A 14,171-nucleotide genomic window follows, 5' to 3' on the forward strand; every position below is an offset into this window, starting at 1 on the left:
CTGATTGGTGTGTTTTAGAGCACTGATTGGTACATTTTACAATCCTCTTACTAGCTACAGAGCGCTGATTGGTGCGTTTTACAATCCTAGCTACAGAGTGCTGATTGGTGCATTTTACAATCCTCTTGTAAGACATAAAAGTTCTCCAAGTCCCCACCGGACCCAGGAAGTCCAGCTGCCTTCACCTCTTACAGGGGCTTCAAGCCCAGAGAGGTCATTTTGGAATGACCAAAGGGTATCACTGGTGACCCTTTTAAGACAATATTCTGTTTCCAGAAGGTCTTAGAAACTTCCCCTCCCATGCACAGTCAACTATACTGGCAAGAATTCTGCCCACTCGGCTGATACTCTCTTGGATGATGACTCTTATCTGCAGGGGTGCTCTGTCTCCATCTTCCTGCTTTCTCTGTCTTATTTAATGTCCAGGAGCAAAAACGGTGGAAAAAATTAAGAGGCGGCCTCGGTCTTGTCCACCCTGGGAGAGGTGGTCAGACCCTGCTGGTGACTGCAGCCGTTTCTCAGGTAACAGGGGGCTTCCCTCAGGACCACTTCAGCCTCCTAGATGAAACTTTCTGCAAACATTATAATTCTTGTCAACGTACTGCAATTTGAATTTCATGGCAGTTCTACATTTTATGCTAAAATGACTCATTTCCCCATTGCAGGAGGATGATGAATACCTACAGATGGCAGCTGCTTCTGTTCTCAGGAGCCTTGTCATTAGGAAGAAAAGGATAAAACCCCAAACCTGTTATCTATGAGCAATTCTGAGCTGCTTTGGAAATCTGAAAGGCACTGGGAAGAAAAGTGTCACCAATTCTGCTGGGAAGGGGCTAGGGTGTGTGTGGGCGATGCGGGCAGGGTTGGCTGCTCGATCTCCCTCTCCCTCCCTGGCGGGCCCACTCTCCACTCCCGCCCTTCCTCCAACTTTTTCTCCTTCTTCTTATCTTCAGATCTTCCTTCTGCTCTTCTGCAGCTGAGCCTTCCTGAGGAGGTAAAGGAGTGTCCCTGGTGCTTGGCCACATGGAGTCGGTTCAGCCCATGCTGTCACCACGTGCAGGGCCCTCTCTCGGTGTGACTGGTGTGACAGGAGGAAGAAGGGCAGTGAGCCATGGCCCAGCTATTGCAGGTGAGAGGGAAGCCAGCCGTGTGCCTTGGTACATGGTCACCACCAACCCTAAGGCCACAGCCTATCCCAGACCCGCCACCTCGCCATAAGCCAGCTGCTCGCTCCTGCTGGCTCAGCCACCACCCTTGTCCCCAGGGGCCAGCGGCTCCCACGGGTTTCTCCTGCACATCAATGGCAACAGTCATTCAAGCTGGAGCTGGAGGCCCCCAACAGGCCCATGTCCACACATCACAACTCTCTTCTCTACTCAGGGACAGCCAGAGCAGCTTCCTGCAGTGCAAGCCCTGCCTGACGGCCTTCTGCCTTCCTCGTCAGCTCTCCGCTTGTCCTGGCCACACCCGCCCAGGTTTTTCTGCAGGAAATGAACTTTTGCTCAACCATCCATTTTGAAAGTAGAGACTGTATCTCCATTCTAACGCTCCTTTTCTTTTAGACTTTTAAACACAATTTTTTTTTTAATAGAGACAGAGTCTCGCTCTGTCCCCCAGGCTGCAGTGCAGTGGTACGATCTCGGCTCACTGCCAACCCCCCACCGCCCGGGTTCAAGCGATTCTCTTGCCTCAGCCTCCCAAGTAGCTGGGACTACAGGCATGCATCACCACGTCCAGCTAATCTTGTTTTGTGCTTTTAGTAGAGACGGGGTTTCGCCGTGTTGGCCAGGTTGTTCTCGGACTCCTGACCTCAGGTGATTCGGCCTCCCACAGTGCTGGGATTACAGACATGAGCCACTGCGCCTGGCCTAAACACAATTTTATTGTGAAAACAAAACTGGATGGTGTAATGATCTTCCATATACAGTCATCCTGCAGTATTTGTAGGGGATTGGCTCTGGGACCCCCAAAGATAACAAAATCTGAAAAGACTCAAATCCTGGAGAAAATGGTAAAGTATTTGCATATAAACTCCATGGCCATCTATATACTTTAAATCCTATATACTTTAAATCATCTTTCGTTTTCTTGTAATATCTAATACCATGTAAATGCTATGGAAATCGCTGTTATGCTATATTGGTTTTTATTTGTATTTTTTATTATTGTATTTTTAAAATATTTTTTCCAGAATATTTTCAATCTGTAGTTGGTTGAATGGGCAGATAGATGCAGAACCCATGGGTAACGAAGGCCAAATGTACTGTCTTGATTCAATAATTGCTATGCTAACATTTCCCCACATTTGCTTTAATTTCAACACACATACACTATAAATATGTTTGTTGCTCCACCATTTGAGATTAAGTTGCAGACATTATAGTAAAGTTGGCATTTCCGATTGGCAGAGGAAAGATAGGCTATTTCATAAATTATATTGGGACAGCTGTCCCGCCTCTTTGGGGGAAAATAAATTGTACCCCTATTGAACTCTTTGACCAAAATTAATTCCAGATGAAACAAAAATTTAAATCTGAAAAGTGAAATAATAAAAATGCTCAAGAAAAGTATAGGTGACTACTTTTATAATCCTGGAACAAGAAAAGCCTTTCTAAACATGCCACAAAATCAGAAGTCATTAAAAAAACCAGATAAATACGACAATAAAAATAAATACATGTAGGCCAGGTGCAGTGGCTCACGCCTGTAATCTCAGCATGTTGGTAGGCTGAGGCGAGCAGATTGCTTGAGTCCAGAAGTTCAAGACCAGCCTGGGCAACACGGCAAGACCCCATCTCTACAAAAAATTTTAAAAAATTAGGCACAGCAGTGCGCACCTGTGGTTCCACCGACTCAGGAGGCTGAGGTGGAAGGATTGCTTGAGCCAGGGAGGCGGAGGCTGGAGTGACCCGAGATCATGCCACTGTACTCCAGCCTGGGTGACACAGCAAGACCCTTTTGCAAAAAATACATACATACACCCATACATATATATATATGGGTATGTAAAGTGTAAACTGTGCCTCTTTACTGACGTTAAAATGCAGACTTTAAACAAAAAGCAACACACCAGTCATATGCCACTTAACAACAGGGGCACATTCCAAGAAATGCATTGTTAGGTGATTTCATTGTTATGAGAACTTCATAGAGGGCACTTCCACAAGCCTAGATGGTCCAGTCTCCAACACACCGAGGCTGTACGGTGTAGCCTGTGGCTCCTACGCTACATGGCTCCAGTACAGCACGGCACCGTGCTGGATATGTAGGCAGCTGTAACACAGTCATGAGTATTCGTGCATCTAAACGCATCGAAACATAGAAAAGGTACAGTAAAAATGTGATATTCTAATTTTATGGACCACTGTTAGATACAATCTGTTGTTGACCAAAATGTGCTTATGTGGTTCATGACTATACCTATGGAGAGCACATCAAGTCAATGGGGAGAATATTTTGTCACGCATTAATAGTAAAAGTAGTTCTTTTAATATACAAAGAGCTCTTGCCGATCAGTTTTTACTGGATGACAAATCTAAGGACAGAGCTCAGTAACTGACAGTTCCTGGAAGAACAACGGCCAGTAAGCATGAAGACACGTTCAACTTCAACAACCACCAAATGTTTGGAAAACAGTGAGTCATCAGCTCCCCTCATGGATCGTCTCAGACTGGCCAAGACTAAAGTGAGGGATAATCCCTGGGGCTGGGCCGGTGTGGAGAAGCACCTCTTATCTGCCACTGGAAGAGAGTAAAGTAGTTCTGCCCTCTTACAGGACAACTGAGAAAAAAAAATTGAAAATAAAACTTTGAAATCCTTTAGACTCAGCTCAGCAATCCTGCGGCTGAAGATTCATCTCACAGAAAAAAAATGCAAGCAAGTGTGCGAGTTGCGGCCTACAGGGATGTTTGCTGCAGCACTGGCGGGAAACCTGGAAATGACGGCCTACCCACTGGATGCAGGTGGCAGCGGGCTCTCACAGTGGCACTTAGCCCCTTAGGGTTCTCGGCTTCACCCAGGAAAGAATGCAAAGGCCAGCTGCTGGCATCAGGCAGCCACTTTTCCTGAACTGGGCCAAAGCTAACTCCTCAGCAGTGCACCCAGAGTCCGCAGCATACGGGCTGGGGCAGCTGCACTCACAGCCACTTATACTGACTCTACTGACATGCACATTAGGGGCAGGTTATTCGGAAATCTCTAGGAAAAAGGCAGCAACTTCTAGGTCTTTGCCAAGGCATTTGTAAACTGTCATGGTGCTGGTGGGAGTGTCTTGTGCTGATGGACAATGAGGGCAAGGAGAGGCTGCTTTCAGGGCCATGTGCTAGTTCCCACGGGTTTCCTCCTTCATCCTGTGGGGGCCAGGAAATAAGTCCTGCAGGCCTCTGACCTCACGCTAAGATAGGAATAACGGACAGAGGGTGGAAAACCCCAGCCTGGCCATGACGCGTGGTCACAAAGCACAAAGCAGAGGCACGCAGTGACTCCTGCTGCTCAGCACGGGGCCTGGGGCTCAGAGACAGGGTCCTAGGGTCTGGGTCCCTGCCGTGCGTTCTGACTCCACGGCATCCTCTCTCTCTGTGACCTCGTATGGGCTGCTTTGCCTCTGTGTGTTCACATTCTCATCTCGAGGAAGGGAGCACAAGTATCCAGCTTGCCATGGGCTGAAGTGTACCCCCCAAATTCATGTGCTGAAGCCCCAATCCCTAACGGGATGGTACTGAAACCTGCCCCAGGATTAGACAGGATTTGTTAACCAGGAAAATTTCTTGAGCTCATTTTGCAGGACAGTGGAGAAGAAGACAATTTGCTACAACCCCCTCTATTTGCAACTAAGTGGGCTGCCAGGAGGGACCAGTTGGAGCCAACGTGGCTGACTAGTCTGCAGAGTGCACTGACTCACCCACGAGCCACCTTTTGATGTCAGAGGGTCAAAAACCCCACTTCCAGTTCCTGCTAATGCCAACATTTTTTAAAACATGCAACCCACGAAGCAGCACGTAGGACAACAGTGAGTGCCCGAGGGACTCAATAAAGCCCCCTCCTTCCAGCCAATCATTGTCCAGCCCCAAAACCCTACCCTCAAAATCTCTCCCTTACATCTATGGTGCAAGGCCAGCAGGAAGACAGATAGGAACACTTCCTCCAGTCTCCATGTCAATCAACTGGCAATAAAGCCTTCTTGTAGCAAAAACTTGGTGCTTTGGTGTTTGGCTTCTGTTGCTTGAGGGCAAGTGGACCCAGTTTGGTTGTGTGACAGGAGGGGCCCCCAGTCTCTGGGCCACGGACCAGCACCTGTCTGTTAGTAACTGGGCTGCACAGCAGGAGGCGAGCAGCAGGTGGGCGAGTGAGCATGACTGCCTGAGCTCCGCCTGCTGTCAGATCAGCAGTGGCATTAGATTCCATAGCAGCGCGAACCCTACTGTGAACTGCGCATGCGAGGAATCTGGGTTGCACGCTCCTTATCAGAATCTAACTAATGCCTGAGGATCTGAGGTGGTGCTGAGGCGGCAACGCCAGTGCTTGGGAGTGGCTGCAAATACAGATGAACATTAGCAGAGAGTTTTGACAGCACAAAAACCATCATAAATCAATTGCTCGCACAGTCCTATCAAAATCCTATCAGTGAGTGGCAGGTGACAACGAAGCCGTATGCAGTGGCAGGCTTTATCAAGGCAAGTGCGCTGATGGACTTCAATTATACAGCTGCATGTGGTGGCCTTCAAAGCATGTTTGCGACAACTTCAAATCTCCATACATTCTGGAGTACAGTCAAGGCAGAATCTCCTGAGTTTGTCTCCAAAGCACTGAAAAGCCCACTTCCATTTCCAACATCCTGTCTTTGTGAAGGAGGGTTTTCTGCAGTGACAGTGATCAAAATGAGATCACAGAGCAGAAACACACTTCGGGTGTCATCGTCTTCCATCACCACCAGATGGGACTGTCTGGTTGCAGGAAAGCAAGCTCAGGGCTCCCCCTGAGTCTACATTATGGTGAGTTGTATAATCATTTCATTATACATTACAGCGTAATAATAATAAAGTGCACAATAAATGTAATGCGCTCGAATCATCCCGAAACCATCCCCCCAACCCAGTCCATGGAAAAATTGTCTTCCACAAAGCCAGTTCCTGGTGCCAAAAAAGGGTTGGGGTCCTGAGTGACAGTATCAGGAGGCGGGACTTTGGGAAGTGACTAAGTGATGAGGGTCCGGCCCACGATGGGATTGGAGCTCTTCGAGTGACCGCAGAGAGCGTGTTCTCTCCTCTCTTTCCCCTCTGCCCTCCTCCTGGTCCCCACACAGGGTCCAACCATCTTCCCAACTACCCCACGAAGAGCTTTTTCTTCAACAAAACCTGTCACTTTGAAGTTGCCTCAAGAAATGCGCTTGGAATCAGCCTGTCATCCAGCTCTAGCTTCCAGGCTTTGAGGAATCCAAAGCCTTGGGTCCCACAGAGAAGAGGTGTCCCAAGCCTTGGGTCCCACAGAGAAGAGGTGTCCCTTATTAGAAGAAAAGCCCCTGGTCCTGGTGCCTGAGAGCCCAGCCTCTGATGGACGAGATTCAGCTTCACTGATCTGTCTGTAGTTGCTGAAATGACACTGCTCCACATAAAGGGGCAATGTACAAACTCACCATTTTCAGGAGTAAGGAAAGTGTTTTCCTTCTCTTTGGGTTAAAAAAAAACAAAACAGTAAATCCTGTGCACCCACCCCCACCCCAAAAAAAACAAAGAGTTCATTGTTGAGGGGAAAAAATGTATTTCTGTTTATTTAAAAACAATGTTTTGGTTTGTTTACCACATCGAGCCAGCCCCCCAATGTACTGGTTAAAGCTGACTTTCTTTTAGTCTCAAAGGAGAAATTCCTCTTCCTGATTTCCTTCTGAACGACGTAGTGTTAAAGTTTTTTTCTCGCACCACGATTGGGCTTGTAGATTTCTTTATCTGTGAAACCATTTGGACTATGGCCATAAATGAAAGAAAAAAGCCTTGAGTTGAGAGTGAAATGTCACAGAGCTCACGACCGACCTCACAGTGGAACAGGCACGATCACTGATGGCACCGCCCGTGGAAAAAACCATTTCAGAAATCAATTTTTGTTTGTTTTTGAGATGGAGTCTCCCCCTGTCACCTTGGTTGGAGTGCAGTGGTACGATTTTGGCTCACTGTAACCTCCGCCTCCTGGGTTCAAGCGATTCTCCTGCCTCAGCCTCCCAAGTAAGCTGGGATTACAGGTGCCTGCCAGCACTACCAGCTAATTTTTGTATTTTTAGTAGAGACAGGGTTTCACCACGTTGGCCAGACTGGTCTCCAACTCCTGACCTCTGGTGATCCGCCTGCCTCGGCCTCCCAAAGTGCTGGGATTACAGGAATGAGCCAGCGTGCCCGGCCTCACTTTTCTCTGTTTAAATGACCATTTCTTAGTTGACAATTTGGAGCTTAAGAATGCAGGGACAGCACAGGTAGTATCTGACAGCCTCATGAGTGGCAGGAGGCCATGACAACCCCCTCACCAGGTGCCTGCACAGGAGCAGGGAAGTGTGAGCTACATTTAGAGGGAGGATCATAAAAACAGGCCCAAGAACAAACGGCTCAGAGCTCCGCTGACCTTACAGAATTCCCGTTTCTGTGTTTCCTGTGCAATGCCCTTCACATGGCCTGCTTGAGACCTCCCATCAGGCCAGTCTGAGGTCCCTTAGGGGACGGTGTAGAACCCAGGAGGGAAGGGCTGGCTCTTCTCTGGGATCATGTCAAGGGGACCAGAGCTGCTGGGGCCCCACCTCGTCTGAAAACGACACAGAGCAGGGCAGAGCCAAGCCAAGGTGAGAAAGCAAAGTGGAGTCCTAATCACACTATTTGAGGATGCCTGGATCCAGCTGCACCTGAAGCACTCCTCGGCTGTGCCGGTTATGCAGGAGAGTCCTTTCCTCTTTTGGGGCCTAGATTTCTATCACTGAGCTCCAAGTAAGCAGACATAAAACCCAAAGGCTGCCCAGCACTCTGGGCTTGGAAATCAACTCTGCCTCCAGTCTCTGTCTTGGGGGTTCCAATGTGGAGACACACATAAGCCCCACTGCTGATGTGTTTACATGGTAAGCTTTCGTTTTCCTGCTCCCTGAGATTAGGTAAGCGCAGATACTCAAACACCTGCACATGCATTTGTTCCCAAGCCACACTAGAGATTTCACTGTAAGCTTGACGTGTTTATGATATGACAGCAATTACCACCTCCACCCCCCAGGCCACAGAGGTTGGCCTGGCAGGGAACCCGAGCTCTGGGACTGCCACCCCATGCTGGCCCTCCCTTCCTGTCGCTGCCGGCCACTGTCTTCCTCCCGCTACAGGCCTCCTCAGCTCCCGGATGCTCCCAGGTCTCACACTGCAGCAGGTAGCACCTTCCCTGCTGCCACCGTCTCCTCCCTGCGCCTCACCCTGGGACCTTGCCCTTCACCTTCTGACTCCTGGTGGGTTTAACCTTGTGTGGCAGGGTGGGGAGTGAGGGGAGCTGCAGGAGGCCAAAAGCAGGAGAGCAAGGCAACTATCCCCATGCCACCCCCGGCTCCCTCCACACAGGGTCCCTGCAGGGTCACCGGGTGGCAGCACCCTCCCATGTAAGGCCATGCTCTAGCCAGGCAGCCCTCACCAGGAAGCAGCCCCTGCAGCTACTACCACTCATTTCTCCAGGGAACTGTTCATCTGCCATGAGGTCCTCAGCTCCCTGTTTTTGCTACAAGGACCCTGGCCAACACACCTGTTGGTCAGGCAGCCCTCTGGCCTGCAGCCATGGCTCCACCACCAGCCCGCCTCCCCAGCGGCGCAGGCCTCCTGTCAATGGAACCTGTTATTTTCCCTGGGGTCTCTCTTCCTCCCACCTGAGCCACCACCATACCAGCCCCTGCGAGGTGATGCCTCCGGTTTTCCCAGAAGCAGTCTCCTCTCCCTGGATGCTCTTCCCCTTACCTGGGGACCGCTTTATCACTCAACTCTCCCTTCCTCCACGAAGCCCTCCCGGACTGCTGCCAGGGGCCGACCCCCTGTGGACTTGACCCCACCCCTTCATGTGCACCTAAGACACTTCCATCCTCTGTGTTTCCCAGCCACCAGCATCCCCTGCCTGACCTGCACACAGACGGTGCCCAAGCAATGCTCAAGTCTACAGACTCATCTGTTTGCCAAGGCGAAAATGGTAAAGAAAAGCAGTTGGGTTGGTTTTAGAAATGATTATTCTAAGATTAAAGTGCCAAATCAACACATTACCTCTGAAGGAGAAGAAATGTTCACATATCAAAACTCATTGGCTCTGATAGGAAAAGAAGACATGGCCACCAGCAGTTTTACAATAAGTATCTGTGAAATGCCACACAGCTTCCTCCCATCCCTCTGAATCACTATTCATTCTTCCTGGCTGCCCTGGGCTGAGTGCTGAGGAGGTCTAGCAACATCAGAGCCGCAGGAGCAGCTGTCCATTAGCCGCATTTTGCACGCTGGAGGGAGCTGCAATTAGGTTGAGTTATCAGAGGGGGTTTCCATAAATCTCCTGGCATTCTGCTTAATGACCCTCAGCTATCCTTTCTTCCCTTTGCAGGCAAGAGCTGGGAGGCATTTTGTGGACCGAAAGTACTTTGTTCTGCAGAGCACTTTTGGCCTATGTGGGAGGATGCCCGGGCACACGGGGAGAGGCCGTGGGTATGTGTTCATTATGCACTTTCTCCCGCAGACCTCTGAGTCCCGAGCCTCCCCCGCCAGTTTCCATTTGCAGAGACCCCATTCACACGTAGCTATTTTATACATCCTCCTTGATAATCAAACCAGAACTGCTTGGACATCTGTATGGCTATTTTGGGGCTTCTAGGAGACTGAGGAAAACAACCTCATTTTCAACAGTCCACAAAGATGTGATATCATTCTGAACAGTAAGGCTGGCTGGGCTCGGTGACTCATGTCTGTAATCCCAACACTTTGGGAGGCCCAGGCTGGAGGAACACTTGAGCCCAGGAGTTTGAGACTAGCTTGGCCCACATGGTGAGACCCCCTTGCTACAAAAAAAAAATTTTTTTTGAGACTTTGTTTCGCTTTTGTTGCCCAGGCTGGAGTGCAATGGCACGATCTCGGCTTACTTGCAACCTCTGCCTCCTGGGTTCAAGCAATTCTCCTGCCTCAGCCTCCTGAGTAGCTGGGACTGCAGGCACCCACCACCACGCCCGGCTAATTTTGTATTTTTAGTAGAGAAGGGGTCTCCAGGTTGGTCAGGCTGGTCTCCAACTCCCCACCTCAGGTGATCTGCCCGCCTCTGCCTCCCAAAGTGCTGGGATTACAGGCGTGAGCCACCGAGCCCGGCCAAAAAAATTGTTTTTAATTATAAAAAGAGAGTAAGGCTTTCCAGGAGGCCAAGCAAGTGTGGTGATTGCTCTGTGAACCCTGAGAGACCAATTCCGCAGCATTTACAAAACCTCCGCTGGGACTCGGCACAGAGCCTTTCCTTCAAATCTCAGCTGCGGCAGGGGCGGAAGCAAGGCACCTGCGAGGCGCATCACTTTGGTTTGTTTGCTTTGGTTTGACCCCAGGCGGGAAAATCCCGGCCTGGTTCTCCTCCTCCTCTCCCTCCCGCTCCTCTCAGCTCTTTTCTGGGAACTGGTCGGGACAAAGCCGGGGCCCCGCTGTGCGTGCAGCCTCCCAGGCCCTCTACGCCGGCCTCCCTGCCTCCTCCCCGGCAGCTCCCTCGCCCTGCGGGCAGCCTCAGCGCTCACCACCCTGCAAACCCCTATCCCTCCGGGCCGGAACACCCAGCTCTAGGGCTGGTGGTGCAGGGCGCCGAGGGCTGGGTGCCCAGGAGTTCCACAGCTCCCTGCACTTGATCTGCAGTGGTTCCGGAAGGAAACCGCCGCCTCCTTCAATTTTGCTGTGACGGGGTCTGGGGTCTGTCGCCTAGTCTGGCGTGCGGTGGCGCGATCTCGTCTCACTGCAGCCTCGACCGTCCCCGGCTCAGGTGATCCTCCCACCTCAGCCTCCCCGAAATACTGGTACCACGCCTGGCTAATTTTTAAATTTATTGTAGAGATAGTGGGCGGTTGGAGCGGGGTCTTACTATGTTGCCAAGGCGGGTCTCGAACTCCTGGGCCCCAGCGATCCTCCCGCCTCGGCCTCCCCGGGTGCCAGCCGCCTCCCTATTTGCTGTCTGTCTGGGGCTTTGTCCTCTGGCGGGCTCCGCGGGAGTGAGCGGCCCCTCGCTGCGGATGGACCTGCTCTGTGCGAGTCGCGCGGGCTCGCGGCGGCCAGGAGCCTGTAGGACGCTGCGTGGGAGCTCCCATCCCGCGGTCCCGGCAGCAGCTGCCACGCTCAGGGCGGAAAGTGCTTGGGTGGCCAGAGCAGGGGCCTGCGGAGGGACCCCCGCAGGAGGACGGCACTGCAGGGCGGCCAGGCGGCAGGGGCGGCTCAGCGACCCAGGCGAGCGCTGCGGGACGCCGAGGGCAGGGACGGGGGCGGCGCGCTGGAGACCCCGAGGCCAGCCGTGGGGTGCGCAGGGGAGGAGGGGAGGGCGCGGCCGAGGGGCCCGGAGCTGCAGCACGAGGTCGGAGAAACGAAGGGTAGGCGCGCCCAGGCCCGGGAGCGGCAGGGGAGGTTCCGAGTCCCGGGCTGCAGGAAGGGGAAGCCAGCGGGGCGGAGGCTGCCGGAGGGGCGGGTCCCACGGAGGGGGAGAGAGGAGCCCGGGGGAGCGGTGGCGAGGAGGCCGCGGGACTGGGCAGAGCGAGGGCGCCACAGGTATGGGGCGCTAGTGCGAGAGGCGGGGGCAGCAGGGAAGGAAGGGAGGCCGGCGGGGGAGGCCCGCCCCTTCCTCCGCGCCCCCTCCTCCCTCTCCTCCCTCCCCCTTTTCCTGCTTCCCTCCCTCCACGCCCCCTCCTTCCCTCCGCGACCCCTCCCTCCTTGCCTCCCTTTCCCTGGGGAAAAGTGCCCCTTCTTTTACTCTCCCTTCCATCCCTCGATATTCTTAATCCCTCGGCCGGCTGGTCTCACAGGAATTTAGAAGAAAGAAAAAATCTGATAAAAGTCTGTGGTCAGGCCGGGCGCGGTGGCTCACCCCTGTAATTCCAGCACTTTGGGAGGCCGAGGTGGGCGGATCGCGAGGTCAGGGGTTCGAGACTATCCTGGCCAACATGGTGAAACCCCCTATGTATTAAAAATACAAAAATTAGCTGGGCGTGGTGGCGGGCGCCTGTAGTCCCAGCTACTCGGGAGGCTGAGGCAGGAGAATCGCTTGAGCCCGGGAGGCAGACGTTGCAGGCAGTGAGCTGAGATTGTGCCACTGCACTCCAGGCTGGGCGACAGAATGAGGCGCTGGCTCAAAAATCAACAACAACAACAACAGCAAAAAAAGAAAAAAAAAAAAAAAAAAACTCTGTGCTCAGGCAGCAGGACAGGGTGGAGCCTTTGCTGCTTCTGGCTGGGGTAGCAAGGAGTTGATAAAGGCTTCCTGGCCCCCTGGGGCACATGCCTTGACCGCTGGCAAAGCACCCCCATCCTCTGCAGGCTGGGGAAGGGCTGAGTCCCACACACCCTGGGAGGCGGGAAGTATCCCAGGACACATTTCCTCAGTCACCCTCCTGCCTGACCCACCAGAGAAATGGGGGCGGGGCCCACACACTCTGGTTTCTCCAGATTTCCTGGATTGCCCTGAACACACACACAGCAACAGGACAGTGGTACTCAAAGGCTACTGCATCCCAAACTCAACCTTCAGAGAAATGGTAGATCTTACCAAAGCAATGTCCGTGTGAAACCGCCTTTGCAAAATTATAACAGACAGCTATGACAGTGAAAGAGATCTGACCGGCCGGGCGCGGTGGCTCAAGCCTGTAATCCCCAGCACTTTGGGAGCCCGAGACGGGCGGATCACGAGGTCAGGAGATCGAGACCATCCTGGCTATTACGGTGAAACCCCGTCTCTACTAAAAAATACAAAAAACTAGCCGGGCGACGAGGCGGGCGCCTGTAGTCCCCAGCTACTCGGGAGGCTGAGACAGGAGAATGGCGTGAACCCGGGAGGCGGAGCTTGCAGTGAGCTGAGAGCCGGCCACTGCACTCCAGCCTGGGCGGCAGAGCAAGACTCCGTCTCAAAAAAAAAAAAAAAAAAAGATCTGACCTAACTGCCTCCATCTTGCTTCCAACCCCCAAGCTGTCCTTGTTCATTCCTGGGCATCAACTAACTTTGGGAGGAGCTTGGTTTATTGTTTTGCTTTGAAACAAAGACAATAACAGCCCTTTCCCAAAACAGACTCCCTGCCTTCCTGGGGACTACACTGCCTGTGCAGGACTAACAAATTAGCTACAAGATTAGAAATTAGGGTTTAGGAGTCGTGCAGCTGGAGACTGCAAGATTCTGAGCCTTCCCAAATTGCTCCTGAGGATAACCTCCCTATGGTAAGGCCTGAGATCAGTGCTTGAGATAATTTGTAGACCCTGCACATGATGATCGATGATGGGCTGGCACCACCCAGATTGATAAACTGGCTCATCGAGTCTTGTGGTCCCTACCCAGGAACTGACTCAGCAAAAGAGGACAGCTTCGACTTTCTGTGATTTTGTCAGAGGTGTTTGAACCACAGCAACTCCATCTTGAATAGGGGCTGGGTAAAATAAGGCTGAGACCTACTGGACTGCATCCCCAGGAGGTTAGGCATTCTTAGTCACAGGATGAGGTAGGAGGTCAGCACAAGATACAGGTCATAAAGACCTTGCTGATAAAACAGGATGTCGTAAAGAAGCCAGCCAAAACCCACCAAAACCAAGATGACGACGTCTTATAATGAGTAGAATGACCTGTGGTCGTCCTCACTGCTTATTATACTCTAATTATAATGTTTAGCATGCTAAGAGACACTCCTACCAGCACCATTATGGTTTACAAATGCCATGGCAACATCCAGAAGTTACCCCATATAGTCTAAAAGAGGGAGTAACCTTCAGTTCTGGGAACTGCCTGCCCCTTTCCTGGAAAACTCATGTATAATCCACCCCTTGTTTAGCATATAATCAAGAAATAACTAAGTAGACTCCCTCGAGCAGCTCATGCCTCTGCCCTGCCTGTGGAGTAGCCAACTTTATGGACTCGTCCTGAATTCTTCCTTGTGTGAGCTCCAAGAACCCTCTCTTGGTATCTGGATCGGGACCCCTTTCCAG

The 14,171-nt window shown here is 51.9% G+C and overlaps 1 long non-coding RNA gene across 1 annotated transcript; it reads right to left on the reverse strand.

Annotated features, from left to right (window-relative positions):
* Positions 1-9,202: 9,202 nt before the first annotated feature.
* On the reverse strand, positions 9,203-11,270 carry LOC104678436. The gene is made up of 2 exons (XR_750184.1): positions 11,083-11,270; positions 9,203-9,491 (listed from the first exon to the last, which is right to left on the reverse strand). It is a non-coding gene; the product is annotated as an uncharacterized LOC104678436 (long non-coding RNA).
* Between the last annotated feature and the right edge of the window lie 2,901 nt (positions 11,271-14,171).

The sequence above is a fragment of the Rhinopithecus roxellana genome, chromosome 5, assembly GCF_007565055.1.
Source record: "Rhinopithecus roxellana isolate Shanxi Qingling chromosome 5, ASM756505v1, whole genome shotgun sequence".
Lineage (NCBI taxonomy): Eukaryota > Metazoa > Chordata > Mammalia > Primates > Cercopithecidae > Rhinopithecus > Rhinopithecus roxellana.